The sequence below is a fragment of the Mercurialis annua genome, linkage group LG5 (assembly GCF_937616625.2).
Source record: "Mercurialis annua linkage group LG5, ddMerAnnu1.2, whole genome shotgun sequence".
Classification (NCBI taxonomy): domain Eukaryota; kingdom Viridiplantae; phylum Streptophyta; class Magnoliopsida; order Malpighiales; family Euphorbiaceae; genus Mercurialis; species Mercurialis annua.
In genome coordinates, this window is record NC_065574.1 from 46,084,074 (window position 1) to 46,100,089 (window position 16,016).

The following is a 16,016-nucleotide window of genomic DNA, read 5'->3' on the forward strand; positions in this document are numbered from 1 at the left end:
TGCTGTGCGTCGTTCTTCCCTTTTTCTTTTCCCACGTCTCCTGGGAGTGGAGCCGTGAGAACACGCCGGGGGGCCGTTTCTTTATCTTTCCGTGCGTCTTTGTCTCGCCCTCTTGGGATTGGTTCCGATTGTTGCTTTCTCTGAGCTGGTGCTTTATCTGCTTCTACCGTTTTTTCCTTCGCGATTCCAATCAGTCTATCTTGGAAGTCGTTAAAACTCTTCAGCACCGCCTCATGGTAGAGCGGTGGTAGCTGGGCTCCTGGCGGTACATATGGTGGAATGTATCCAGCTGTTACCGCTGTGACGGTTCCTTCTGCGTCTAGGGACGGAAAAGGAATCGGTGCGGTGGGTCTTTGATATCCCTGGTGGTACTGGCTACCCCATGGGGTATACGCCTGCGACCAGCTTGCTGCGTTTTGATTATACAGGGGTGATGGGTAATACATGTTTTGCGGTGTATAATAATTCCAAGGAGGAAATACCTGACTAGTTCCGGGTAGTTGCGCTCCTCTGCCCATCAACCCTGCTGTTGAACCGGGTATGGAAACCGGTGGTGTGATGCCCGTGCTTGCGGCTCCGATTCCCACTGGGATTCCCGTGCTTGTCCTCAAAGGACCCGTCGTTCCCGCAGTTCCCGCCGGAGGTGGGTGAAGGGGGAAGACTATTCCTTCTGTTCTTGCTAACAGAGTTGGATTGTTGCCTCCGGCCATCTCTCTATCTCTGACTTCGACTCCAGGTGGTGGTGGTTCATCATGGTTGTCCATGAGTTTGTTTCAGTTCGTAGAACCAAAATTGATTGATTTTTAGGAAAGAACAAATCGTTCCCACAGACAGCGCCAAATGATGGTTCTGCGAAAGGTAGGATCTTCTCTTGTCAACCTGAGATCACGAACACAGGTTAGAATGAGTCGGACGTTTGTGTCCGACCACACTCCGATGCCTAAGTCAGATACCTTGTAAGGTTCAAAGATAAATGACGTAGTTTAAAGAGAATGAATTAGGGTTTACCTTTGGTCTTCGGTCTATTTATATAGAATCCTTTCTCAGTAATTGACTCGAGGTCATCTTCTTGTGGTTGTGTTTAATTCAGACTCATGCTGGAAAATAGGGATTTAAGTCAATCCCAATCTTTCCGGATTCCAAAGATCATATCAGTTAGGATCTGCGTCTACTGACTAATGACAGCTGTTTGGTATCTGCTGTCTACCATACTTATTTGACTATATGTACTGGGGTCAACTGCGTATCCATCAACGTGTAACCTAAATTTCACTTTTAATATCTTTATTAAACATATTTTTAATGGTTATATCATTCATAACCAATATATGTTTAACCCGACCTATAATCCCTTTTGCGTTAATATCGCATTTTGCGTCAATTATAAGCTCACGTTTTAAACTTAAAACGCTTAACTCTTAACTCGATTTCTTAGCTTTTGAAAAGTGTTTAAAACAGCCCATGAACATACTATGTTCATCCAATATCATTCAGTTTACCTTAACCCACTCATTTGTTTTTAAACGTATTTCACGTTCGATTTGAAACTAATTGCGTAACGCTTAGCGTTTTAACTTAAAACGCTCAACTAATAGCTTAATTCATTTACATTCTAATCGATTAAAACAGCCCTAATCCCTTCATATTTCACCAACTTTCATTTAACAAAACCTTAGTTCAACGTTTACTTTCAAAAACTGTTTTGTGTTACGATTAATTTCTAACTCCGCAACTCAACATTTTATATAGAAATCAATCAGTTAAGCTCTCGGAAAGGGTTGGCTTTGTAATACCCCAAAATGTACAATTGTCCAATTGGACCACGTGTCCAGTTTATATTCGCCAGAATGGCAAAATCGGAAAGTTTTTGATAAAAATCGAGATAAATTAATTTTAGTAGGTCGGTTTTAAGGAAAACAATTAGGTGGAAACTAAGGTTATATTTCAATTCTATAATTAGAATTGGAACTTAAAGGAAAAATGGCAAGAAAAGTCCAAAAATAAGTACAGGGACCAAAGTGGTAATTTAGCCGCTTTGTATCGAAAATAGAAATATTGGATTTTGACGGGAAGGTACTAATATCGAGCCTTGTATTATTTATCGGATATAAATAATGCTTATAAGTTGTAATAAAAGAGTTTAACGATTTAGCTATGGACTAAATCGTAAGAAAGAAAAGTTTAAGGGATAAATGAAAAGAAACAAAAAAAACAAGGATCAAAGTGGGCTTTTAGCCAAAATATATAAGAAAGGAAATATGAATTGAAGAGCAGAGATAAGGATCGAGAGAATTGGAGAATCATCGCCGATTATCGTCATTTCGCCGCCGTTTCGCCGTCCGACGTCCGAATTGAGTGATTCAAGCGGCAATCTCTTCGGAATTGAAAGCTTTATCGATCTCTAGCTTCAAATCAAGGTAAGATTTTGAGAATTGGTGCCGAATTTGAGTTATATGGGCTGTTTTAGTTTAGGAATTGAAATTATCGATTTAAACTCGATTTTAGCGTTTTTGGAGAAACAAAGTTACGGGTTTTGTTGGAAACGGAGTGTTTGGCGTGTATGGGGAGTGATAGCACGACGGGAAGCCCGGAAACGACGTTTCCGGGGCTGTGCGTGAACTGCACTCGGTGTGCGATCGCACACCGAAGTGTGCGAACGCACACTTGCAGTGTGCGGACGCACACTTGAACAAGTGTGCGAACGCACACTTGTGGTGTGCGAACGCACACTCCCAAGTGTGCGGACGCACACTGAAGTGTGCGAGCGCACACAGTGGGTCCGCAGGGACCTAATTGAGCTTTTGGCCTTAATTGAATGGGATTTCAACATTTTGGAATATTAGACCCTAAAAACGATTAAGGACCCCGATAAATTGAAAAGTAAAGTTTTAGCTCGACGTTTTACGTAAGCTATGATAATGAAAAATGTCAAGGATATTATACGTTTCTTGAATACGAGAAACAGAGTTCGAGTTATCGCAACTATGATAAAGGAAGAATGCGATCATAAATAAAGTTAAAAATAAAACTAAATCCTAGAACTTAAAAGTGTTATACGTATTAAAGTATGAAGTGCACATCTAAACAATTTATCAGACGTGTCAGCGAATAGTGGAGTCAGTAGAAGCGGACTAGCGAGGGCATACCATCAGATCGATCATATCATTTCTTGGATTGCGGTCACTGTGAGTTGTGCTTTTACTTTCATGTATTAAAACTATTTGATATATATATATATATATATACTGTTTTCACGCATCGCATTATATATAGTTGACTGAAATGTTATATGTTTATTTAAATTCTATATATGAGAACTAGTATGCGATCCGAAGAAACTAGCTACCTATTGGGTGTCAATAGGCTGTGTGATCACCAGTATCGAGTCAGTCTAGTATGTTTGCATTTGAGAAATGACTTAACACAGCTGGGAGCTGTTGATGAATATGATATTTACGATTGGGTTTTGATACGAGTGAGTACTCGGCTACGGTGTAGTCTGGAGTCCCCGTATCCAGTGGCTGGGCCACCAGCGAGTTGGACTCGCGAATGATATTTACGATTGGGTTGATTGATAATGATTATTCGAGAAATGTGTCACATGCTAGGATATTAGTTTCGTACGGATCAAATACGTGTTTATATATTTCATATTATTGTTTCCTTGAAATGCGATGCTATGTTTTTATATATTAATACTGTTAGTAAACGACAACTCACTCAGTATTTTCCCAAATACTGACCCCTCACCTTTACTGTCTTACAGGTGCTTAGTGTGTGGACCTAGCTAGAAGCCAATTTTGGAGTGCAGAAGTCATCTGTATATGTTAGTTTATGACTTCTGTGAATGCTGCAGTAGTGGTCCTGTGTCGGTAGAATAGTAGCCTAGACAGCAGTTTATTTTATTGTATATATTAACTGCTGTTATTGTTTTATATGCTCTTTGATAGGCTACGTGTTTTGTATATAATCCACGGCCCCAGATGCCGGTGTGATATTTTGAGACACTAACTGATGTATGTAGTACCGCGAGGCCAGTTCGTACAGGGTACGGTAACTAGAGCCCGCGAGGTTTTGAAACAGTTAGTGTAAACGTATGATTACATGTTATATATATGTACATTTGTTTCCGTTGTTTGATATTGTTTATTTTATATTATATTTGCGAAAAATTAATTGTGATTTTAGGCTTGCTACGGGTTCCGAAGCTACCACTCCCGTTCCCTAGCGCCGGTTGCGGCTCAATAGTTTTGGGTCGTGACAATGTTGGTATCAGAGCAGTTGGTCCAGTTACCACTGCAAGTTTATTTCAATGTTTGTTTGAGAGCAGTTGGTCCAGTTACCACTGCTAGATTTGTCTGATTGTCTGTTTGACTAGAGGTAATTTGTCAGTAAGTATACCTAGGAACTACTGCAGCAAGAGTCAGACCGTAGTTGTCTGTTATTGTGTGATATATGCATTGGTAATATATAGTATGACGCGCGCTAACCAGGACTATTAAGCTAGTAAGTGAATAGTGTTTGCTTAAACGGACAACTAAGGTAACTAAGTATTTGTTACTTACGTTAAGAGATAGGAAGTGGTTATATATTTGCAAATTATGAACGATTGAGGTAATTACGTGATTATCACTTGCGCTGAGATTATTAAATGTTTATTTGCTTGCGAATTACGTGCGGCTGGATTAAATGCTAAATGTTTACAGCATTTATAAATTGATGATTGGGATTGCGTGTGAAATGGGCTCAGATGGTCGCTTACGTTTGAAATTGTTTCTTTTCAGCATGTCTGGGCAAAACGGAGCTCAGTCGCATGCTGATGAAGAACGGGAGGAAGTGCCTCCTATATTTCAAAACGGGTTTCATAATGAAGTAGGCGAACCATCTGGGGTCCATCAGAATGGATTCCACGCAAATACTAGAGCATCACCAGAGATATATCAAAATGGCTATATGTCTGTGTCGGAGATAGGTAGTTCTTCTGGAAACAGAGTTAGAGTGCATTCACCGGAAATAGAGTACAGCGAAGAAGAGGAAGAAGAACCGGAGGAAGATCCGGAAGAAGATCCGGAAGAGGATCCTGAAGAAGACTCTGAGGAGGATCCAGAAGAAGAATTAGAAGAAGAAGCAGAAGAGGAAAATCCTCAGGAAGAAGAGCATGAAGAAGAAGAGTTAGATGAGTGAGATGTCGAGGAATACAGAGGTGACTATTTCTGGTCAAGTGTGCGGAGATACCACAATTTGAGGGAAGATGCGGACATAGCTAACGGTCAGGCGCAGATAGCCCTAAATCAGGTTAGGAGGCAAATGCGTTCTTTTTCTAGAGGAATGTTGACTGTAGGAGCGTACTCTACTGATTTTCTGCGGATGGCAGAGGGAGTCCCTAATCTGAACGAAAGCAATAGAACCATTAATCGTAGATATGTCAGGGGTTTAGGACCTCAGTTTGATGAGCTATATGAGCACGTGGACGAACATTTTAGCACGCTCACTACAATGGCCCGTAGAATTGAAACAGAGCATGAGTGGGCGGGTGATCCGGTACGATATTATTACTTTAGACGTGAGTACCACCCAGATTACGTCAGTACGTCCTCCAGAACTACAACTAACCCTTACTTTGTGCAAAGAGGTGGAAGAAACTCTGGTAGAACAGTTAGGGGCCGACATACAGGCGTAATTATTAGGGAACCTAATGTTCCGCATCAGGCACCTCCAGGTATTAGTGATTTACGTACTTTAAGTATTGTGTTTATGTGTTTGCATTATTGTATTTATATAATTGCTGCATTGCATAGTAGAATGTCAGTAATAGGTTTTGCCTCTAGGATAATACCTCAGAAAGTGAGAACGTATGGGAAGCGTTGTAGTTAAACACGCGCCTAACAAAAGAACATATAAACATAACTCACAAAAACAATAATATATACTACATAATACATTTGCAGTGAACGTAATTCCTAGATTACGTTCAAGAAGTGTAAAGGAAAAGATAGATTATTATAGAGGAAGTCGATGTGAAACATCGGTATCTGCGTCTGAATATGACGTAGATTAGAAGGTTGCAGAAGTGGATATGATGATTACAGCAATAGAAAATTTTGAACTTAATTGAGTTATCGGAGATATAGAGAAAGAAGTGATGTGACAGACGAACAGTCTGTAAATGACAGAAAAATGACAGTAATACAAAAAGACAGCAGTGCAAAAATTTGAAATATACCCAATAAGTATAAAGAAAGCCGTTAGTAGTCGCAGAGCGTATAATCTAGAGTAAGACTTACGATTTTATGAAGGTTTTGAAAATTTTCATGATTTTTCAAGGTACAATGGTGCTCAGACATCGCATGTGACATTGCATAATCATAATAGGAATGCATAAAAGAATGATTTTCAAAAAATTTAGATCATGCATCATATCTTTACAATGATAAAGAAAAATGCGATTTTGAGCAACTCTTTGGTGATGAGAGGTGTCATCACTCTGAGCAACAATTGTACTAACGATTTTAAATGATTTATGAAAAGTAGTTTAGAAAGAGCTGCGCAGCCAAAAGAAGTTTTAAAGTCGTTTTGTTTAGTAAGTAAACTCGGATATAAAGCCCTGCGACAAATAATAAAAGATTCTTAACAAATAAGAATAAATTGTGAAAGAAACTCCAATAAAAGAATAAAGCCATGTTAACAATTATTGCTATTAGGCTAATAAAGCCAAGGGAGAATATGGACAAGGAATTATCGTCGGGAAGCATACGCAGCTGAGTTGCGATGCACTGGCAATATTTAAGGATATAGTATTTATCCTTATAACAGAATAAAGGATGAAATGACAAAGGAGATGATCTTGTAGGACATGGAAGCTTAAAACTTGATAGATCGAAAGAGATAATGATGCTATATGACTGATATTGAGTAAAATATCAGCATTAAGAGTTATAAGTTGCGTTAACAGAAAGAAGAAAAGCACATATATAGACGTACGTGGCAGTAAATGTAAGAATGGTGAATGATGTGAAGAAAAGTGTAAGGGTAAAATTCAAATGCCCTCAGAACTAAGTAAGGTGATTAGAGAAGTGAAAGTTTCAGAAATACGTCATAAGGATTGTCAGAATAGAACAGCAGCAATACCAGAGCTGTTATAGATGAAGGAAAGATACAGTGAATACAGTAAGTAAAGAATAAAGTGATACTTTATTGCTTTTGAACAGGAAGGAGTGAATTGCAGCTAAGAAGTCACGATGTCATAAGGACAAGAGATGATGCTAGTACGGAGAAATCAAGTTATTTAAAAGGACAATTAGAATCATGATATAAGTGCTAAGAAAACACTTCGAGAAGAAGAAGAAGGAAGGAATAAGGACAAACTAATAAATAATTGTAACTAGTATTAAGATGATACCTTGAAGAATGAGAATAAAGTTATGAAGCTATTCGAAAGTAAGAAAAAGAAGTATAAGTCGAAAGAGGAAGTAGATTATATAGTAAGAAGGAATGACGATTAAGGAAATAAATAAGTTATTAAGGATCTACTGAATCCGTTAAGGACAAAGGTTAAAGATGAGAAAGAAGTTAAGTAAAAGTTAGTTAACGAGAAAGATTTTCGAAACAGATAAACGTTAAAGAAACATATGAGATTCTTATGAAGTTATAATAAATAAGGAATTAAGACGTAAAGAAAAGACAACTTTGACTGAAAAGTCAATAAGAAACTCAAAATGAACTTCAAAAGAGTAATTAGAGGAAAGGTGAAGAAGATAAGAATATAAGTAGTATTAGCAAACAAGGGCATCTGTACTAGCCATATAATCAAAGGTAACGTGAAATGAAACGTTTAAGACAATGGTAAGTGAGTGAAGGATCATGATCAATAAACGACATGAAGTTCACGATAGCTTAAGGAAGCAAAAGAATAAGAAATGGAAGATAGTGAAGGATGTATCAAGTTTAGCTATGTTAAGAAACAACAGATGTGTTAGACAAGGTATAAGTCGAAAAAGATTAATTGATGAGGAATGAAGTGTCAGAAAATGACAGCAAGAAGTGAGAAATGACAAGAACCAGATAAGAAAGAAAAGTGATAACTACAGACGAAAGTAAAAATCATAACTGCAGGTTATGATTATGAGAGAAAATATTCATAAGAATATGAATAAAGTAAGTATGTCAGTAAGGATGAAATTGGCACGCCGTGACCATTCACGTATAAAGAAGACTAGTAGCAACCTATGGCTACTAAGAATGAAATGATGAATTGAGAAAACATTAGATTATGATTAGTGCCAACTAGGTAGCAATGATGCAAGAACTACAGTATCGAGAATGCGTCCAAGGATCGTACTGTTTTGAAAAAGATAATAGATAAGGTGAAAGTACCAATAAGAGAATTTTCAACAATGTGACAGCAAGCAGCTATACAAAGACAGAAAGTTATGAGAAAAGAAGTAAAAGTTAAAGTACAAGAAAAGATACAACTAATATGTATTAATGGACGCTAAGGAGGCAATAAGGATAAGTTAAGATCCCGACAAGACTTATGAAAATTCGAGGACGAATTTTTATAAGGGGGGAAGAATGTAATACCCCAAAATGTATAATTGTCCAATTGGACCACGTGTCCAGTTTAGATTCGCCAGAATGGCAAAATCGGAAAGTTTTTGATAAAAATCGAGATAAATTAATTTTAGTAGGTCGGTTTTAAGGAAAACAATTAGGTGGAAACTAAGGTTATATTTCAATTCTATAATTAGAATTGGAACTTAAAGGAAAAATGGCAAGAAAAGTCCAAAAATAAGTACAGGGACCAAAGTGGTAATTTAGCCGCTTTGTATCGAAAATAGAAATATTGGATTTTGACGGGAAGGTACTAATATCGAGCCTTGTATTATTTATCGGATATAAATAATGCTTATAAGTTGTAATAAAAGAGTTTAACGATTTAGCTATGGACTAAATCGTAAGAAAGAAAAGTTTAAGGGATAAATGAAAAGAAACAAAAAAAACAAGGATCAAAGTGGGCTTTTAGCCAAAATATATAAGAAAGGAATATGAATTGAAGAGCAGAGAGAAGGATCGAGAGAATTGGAGAATCATCGCCGATTATCGTCATTTCGCCGTTGTTTCGCCGTCCGACGTCCGAATTGAGTGATTCAAGCGGCAATCTCTTCGGAATTGAAAGCTTTATCGATCTCTAGCTTCAAATCAAGGTAAGATTTCGAGAATTGGTGCCGAATTTGAGTTATATGGGCTGTTTTAGTTTAGGAATTGAAATTATCGATTTAAACTCGATTTTAGCGTTTTTGGAGAAACAAAGTTACGGGTTTTGTTGGAAACGGAGTGTTTGGCGTGTATGGGGAGTGATAGCACGACGGGAAGCCCGGAAACGACGTTTCCGGGGCTGTGCGTGAACTGCACTCGGTGTGCGATCGCACACCGAAGTGTGCGAACGCACACTTGCAGTGTGCGGACGCACACTTGAACAAGTGTGCGAACGCACACTTGTGGTGTGCGAACGCACACTCCCAAGTGTGCGGACGCACACTGAAGTGTGCGAGCGCACACAGTGGGTCCGCAGGGACCTAATTGAGCTTTTGGCCCTAATTGAATGGGATTTCAACATTTTGGAATATTAGACCCTAAAAACGATTAAGGACCCCGATAAATTGAAAAGTAAAGTTTTAGCTCGACGTTTTACGTAAGCTATGATAATGAAAAATGTCAAGGATATTATACGTTTCTTGAATACGAGAAACAGAGTTCGAGTTATCGCAACTATGATAAAGGAAGAATGCGATCATAAATAAAGTTAAAAATAAAACTAAATCCTAGAACTTAAAAGTGTTATACGTATTAAAGTATGAAGTGCACATCTAAACAATTTATCAGACGTGTCAGCGAATAGTGGAGTCAGTAGAAGCGGACTAGCGAGGGCATACCATCAGATCGATCATATCATTTCTTGGATTGCGGTTAGGGGTGAGCATCGGTCGGTTCGTTCGGTTCGGTTGGAAATTTTTCGGTTTTTTCGGTTTTCAGTTTGGAAAATTTCCAAACCGAACCGAACCGAACTTTTAGTTTGGAGGTGAAAAAACCGAACCGAACCAAACCGAAAATTTCGGTTCGGTACGGTTCGGTTCGGTTAAAACCGAATTTCCCCACTTTTTATTTTTTTAAAATTTTTTACATTAAAATTAATTGAAATATTAAATAATTAGAGTATAATAAACTTCCATATATGTTTAAATAATAATTATTAACTTATATATCAACAATAATTAAGATATAAATACAAAAAACATATAAATATAAGTATATATGTATATTATTTTTAAAAAATATATATTTTTTATATTAAAGTTCGGTTAATTCGGTTTTTCGGTCGGTTCGGTTTTCAAAACACCCAAACCAAACCGAACACCGAACACCAAACTTTACCAAGAGTAGAAACCGAACCAAACCGTTTTCACCGAAAAACCGAACCAAACATCAAAATTCGGTTCGGTTCGGTTCGGTTTTTCGGTTTGGTTCGGTTCTTGCTCACCCCTAATTGCGGTCACTGTGAGTTGTGCTTTTACTTTCATGTATTAAAACTATTTGATATATATATATATATATATATATATATATATATATATATATATATATATATATATATACTGTTTTCACGCATCGCATTATATATAGTTGACTGAAATGTTATATGTTTATTTAAATTCTATATATGAGAACTAGTATGCGATCCGAAGAAACTAGCTACCTATTGGGTGTCAATAGGCTGTGTGATCACCAATATCGAGTCAGTCTAGTATGTTTGCATTTGAGAAATGACTTAACATAGCTGGGAGCTTGTAATAACCTAAATTTTAGAGGTTTTACGTGTAGTTCCACGAGGCGTAATCGTAAAGATTAAGAACGAGAAAATCAGATTAGGATTGGATAATAAGGACTTAGACCGAAGAGGGTCTATTGGAATTATCGTAGGATAATAATTTAAATGGAAAATTATTATGCGATGAATTGGATTTAATCGGGACAAAAATGGAATAAGATAAAATAAGTTGGAAAGCCAGAGTTAATAATATTCACGTCAAGATCCGTGAAATATTATTAATAAATGATCGTCAAGTTTCGTAAGTGTACGAAATCGTTTTAGAAGAAAGTTTGACGGTTAGTTAAGAATAAGGGTTAAAGTGCAAATTAGCCACTTAAGGGCTAAAGTGAACTTTTAACCACAAACTTCCGAAGGAAGTTATGTTTTACTCTATTTTCTCAAGATAAGAAAATAATATCGATAAAGTGGTTATCGATAGTCATTAATATGAAAATTGGACGAAAAAGTGAGAAAAAGTGCAAATTAGCTCAAAATGGAAATTTGAGCGTTTTTGGCCAAAATTGCCAAAATAAATTGTTGAAAAGTGATATTATAAGATATGATACTAATATTATTTATTTGGAAAATAAATAATACGGAATTCATCGAGAATCGAATAATTAAAGGATTAGTGGACTAAATTGGACGAAAGAAAAGTTAGAAGTTAGAGGTTGAGGAGGTGGCAAACTCAAGGACTAAAGGAGACTTTTGTCTCATTTATCTAAGCCACTTGCATATGAGTTTAAACTCAGCAAGCTTATCATTTTCAGCTCCCAAATTTCGTACTCCATCCTTTCTCCATGGAAGATCATCAACCAAATTTCAAAGGAGCATAACTTCTTCGTTTCTCAACGAAATTGGACGATTCTTGTGGCCACGGAACGAGAAGAAGGAGAGCTACTGATCTAGCCCTATTGTTCAAGGTAATAATCACATCTTGAGATTAGGGTTAGGGCTGTAACTTTCGGGTTTGATTAGTTAAAATGGTGATGATGATTCCAATGGTGGAAATGATGTGTATGATGAGTAAATTGATGATTTAAGTTAAGTCTAATGGTTGTTTTGATGTAGGATGAAAGTTTTGAATTGTGTGTGATGTATATGTTAAGGGTTTTGAGGATTGATTTGGGGATTTTATGTGTTGATGATTATAGGTGTTCTTGAGTTGAATTGAAGCAAAGTTGATGGTGAATTTGAGCTTGAAGTGTTTGGCCATGATCAACAATCCAAGGTGAGGTTGAATTCTGAAATTTATCTATGTTTTGATTGATATGTTGGATGAGTTTGATGGCTTAGGATTTACTTTTGCTATGATAATGATGATGGTTAATAAGTTGGTGTTTTGACCATTGAAATTGTGTTGTGATCGAATGCAATTTGACTTGAAAATGGGCAAGGGTTTCGGCCCCTAAACTTGATGGATGAAGTGATGATCAAATGTTGGATTCATTCTTTGATGTGAGTTAATTAGAGCTGAAACAAGTTGAGTTTAATTGATTAAGGTGATGGTGAAGTTTGATGAAAAAAATGATGATAGTATTGGATATTAATGAATTATTTAGGTTGTGTTAGTTTGATGAAACTTAGCTATGAATTATGATTGATAATTGAAGTATTTAGAGGCTGGATTGAATTGGTGTTAGAGGTCTGAAATTGTTAGGTTTAGTTTTAACACGAAATAGTTATGAAACGAGTCGGCGAAAATTAGTTTGACGATTGGCAGAATTTTGTACTGCAGAATAGAGGTATTGTGAGAGCAATATCTCGAGTTTTATAACTCGGAATCAAGTTCCGTTTGTTGGCACGAAAACTTTGAGATGTTACCTACAATTGTACAGGTTTAAGTTTTCTCTAATTCTGCCTCTAAGATAATCAAATTGAGCAAAACATTTTATTTCTCAGAGCAGGTCTGCAGTTTTAGGACAGCCCTATGTAAAAACCTTATGGGCTAGATTCCGACACCTTCGGGTGCGAATTTCATTCCGAGACCTTAATAAAGGTTGTAGGCGACATTCCAAACTTTAAGAATGTCAATTTTTTTTTGGGGTTGGACTATTTTTAGATAAGAATTTGGTTAGCCGAAGTAGACTAGAAAATTAGCTTTTTGATAAATTAGTTATACTTAGAAATTTTATTAATTCGTAGTGTTATCGAATTTGCGTAGACTCGACGAAGCGACTATCGACAAGGCTTGAGGGGAATGGATCGAGATGTCTTCGTGTTTATTTAAAGATTATGGATAGCAAGTGGTGAGTACACTTTAAATTACTCGTTAATATTCATAAAGCTACGTATTTTAATACGAAAAGCTATATGAATATTTATATATTTGAGATGTATGCTTTGAAAATGATGTTTTATCGTAATGTGTTATTTTGATAATAACATAATTGTTAAGGCACCGGGGATGGGTAAAGTAAAATGACATAAATCGAACCAAATACAAATAAGAAAAATATAGTACATGCCTATATGTACTATTAATCATATATTTATAAAGATACATTATAATGAATACCCATACGTGCGTGTGTTATAGATATATGCTTGTAGATTGTAATGTGCATGTCATGGTCCATAAAGGATCAAGAAAACCCAACTTAAATCATCGAAATGATAAATACATGAGATAAGAAAAGTGAACTCTGACATATTCAATAATAAGAACTAAGATACAAGGTGGAACTCGGTAGAATTATCCCGGGACCTGTATCTCATCCATTCTCGATGATAATCCTCCGAACTCATACGTAATAAAAAGTAAGTGCGATACATCGAGAATCAATACGAAACAAGATCGAGACACAATGTGAACAAACACTCCTATTAAATGTCAATAGAAATTATATGAATCGACAGTTAAGTTCAAAAGACCTGCAGGGTGCAGAGTCTGAATGCAGAGACGAAGGTAACTCGGTTGAACTATCTCGGGACCCGTGTCTAAGGAGTAACTCGGTCGAATTATCTCGGGACTCCTATCGATCGTTTGGGATTGAGAAATGGTACAAGTAACTCGGTTGAATTATCTCGGGACTGTACCATATGGTTATGGGTAACCCGGTTGAACTATCTCGGGACCCAACCATAAGGATCAAGCCACAAGAGACTTGCCAATGATTTAGTTCGACTTAGAATCATGATGATATAACCTAAGATTTAAGATTCGATCGAAAACTAATGCAACAAAACGAGAAAGAAAAATATCAATATCATAATAAGAAATCAAAAACGTCAGATACTTATAAACTATAAGTTTATGAAATAAACAAAGAGTTATGAAGGAAAGTAAATAGAGTATGCAATATGATGTCAAAAGAGTATTTTCTATATATAAAATGGGTTTTCAAATGTTTTAACCCTTTATGTGATATTGCGTGTAATTTGGTGAACTCACTCAGTTTTATACTGACCCGTTGCTCCTCCCATTTTTCAGGGATAGCATGATATTATTTGGAAAGTCAAGCTTCCGAAGTTTTAATTCTCGGAAGTCATTTGCACAAGAAGTGAAAGAAGATTTTCATTCTAGCGGTCCGCAGTAGTCTAGATGTTTTTGTCTATGTAGTTGACTAGCGCATTTTAACTCTAATATTTTTGTAAAATGGGGTCACATGTATTTTGATATATGAAAAAATGATTTGATTTGCGAAAAATTTACACAGGTTTTTAGGCTTGCTACGGGATTTGGAGCTACCACTCCCATTCCCTAGCGCCGGTCGCGGCTCATAAATTTGGGTCGTGACAGAGCTGTTAATGAATATGATATTTACGATTGGGTTTTGATACGAGTGAGTACTCGGCTACGGTGTAGTCTGGAGTCCCCGTATCCAGTGGCTGGGCCACCAGCGAGTTGGACTCGCGAATGATATTTACGATTGGGTTGATTGATAATGATTATTCGAGAAATGTGTCACATGCTAGGATATTAGTTTCGTACGGATCAAATACGTGTTTATATATTTCATATTATTGTTTCCTTGAAATGCGATGCTATGTTTTTATATATTAATACTGTTAGTAAACGACAACTCACTCAGTATTTTCCCAAATACTGACCCCTCACCTTTACTGTCTTACAGGTGCTTAGTTTGTGGACCTAGCTAGAAGCCAATTTTGGAGTGCAGAAGTCATCTGTATATGTTAGTTTATGACTTCTGTGAATGTTGCAGTAGTGGTCCTGTGTCGGTAGAATAGTAGCCTAGACAACAGTTTATTTTATTGTATATATTAACTGCTGTTATTGTTTTATATGCTCTTTGATAGGCTACGTGTTTTGTATATAATCCACGGCCTCAGATGCCGGTGTGATATTTTGAGATACTAACTGATGTATATAGTACCGCGAGGCCAGTTCGTACAGGGTACGGTAACTAGAGCCCGCGAGGTTTTGAAACAGTTAGTGTAAACGTATGATTACATGTTATATATATGTACATTTGCTTCCGTTGTTTGATATTGTTTATTTTATATTATATTTGCGAAAAATTAATTGTGATTTTAGGCTTGCTACGGGTTCCGGAGCTACCACTCCCGTTCCCTAGCGCCGGTTGCGGCTCAATAGTTTTGGGTCGTGACAGGCTTCGACCCTTTTTCTCTACTGCCTTCCCCTATTTTTCCAAGGGGAGGGATTGCCTAATGCACTAAAGTTGTTGGAGCTCAGCTCCATCGTGCCACTGCCGCCACGATGGCAGGGCCTGTTCGGAAACCTAACTGGGAGGTGATGAATTTTAACTTGATTTTTCTGTGGTACGTGTGTAGAGATTTCCCTCCTCATTCCATGACCGCAAGAACTGCTTCAAACGGATTAAAAACGAAAAAGTTATGCTTGATTGAAGATTTGCATGTCAAACCCTCAAAGTTGGAGAAGATGATGAGTTTTGATGGCTGAGTTCAAAAATCTGAGTTTAAGCTCAAATTAATTGCCTTATATATTTATGGTAAAGTTTTCTTTTGGTCCTTAAGTTGCCACCTCCTCACTTCTTAGTTCCTAACTATTCTTTCGTCCAATTTAGTCCATCGAACGCTAAATCTTTTAGGTCCTATCAATTCCGTATTATTTATTTTGAAATAAATAATATTACCTCGATATCTCTAAATTCCATTTTCCGTCAATTTAGTTTGGCAATTTTGACAAAAAACGCTCAATTTCCAA

At 36.9% G+C, this 16,016-nt stretch overlaps 1 long non-coding RNA gene across 3 annotated transcripts; it reads left to right on the forward strand.

Moving 5' to 3' along the window:
- Window positions 1-11,235: 11,235 nt before the first annotated feature.
- Window positions 11,236-14,661, forward strand: LOC126682723 (uncharacterized). 3 transcript variants are annotated; one of them, XR_007641497.2, is made up of 4 exons: window positions 11,236-11,790; window positions 12,022-12,098; window positions 13,032-13,116; window positions 14,301-14,654. It is a non-coding gene; the product is annotated as an uncharacterized LOC126682723 (long non-coding RNA). The 3 variants fall into 3 exon arrangements; XR_007641498.2 differs by lacking the exon at window positions 14,301-14,654 and having other exon boundaries at window positions 11,243-11,790; window positions 12,022-12,103; window positions 13,032-13,068; XR_007641499.2 differs by lacking the exon at window positions 13,032-13,116 and having other exon boundaries at window positions 11,244-11,790; window positions 14,301-14,661.
- Window positions 14,662-16,016: the final 1,355 nt, after the last annotated feature.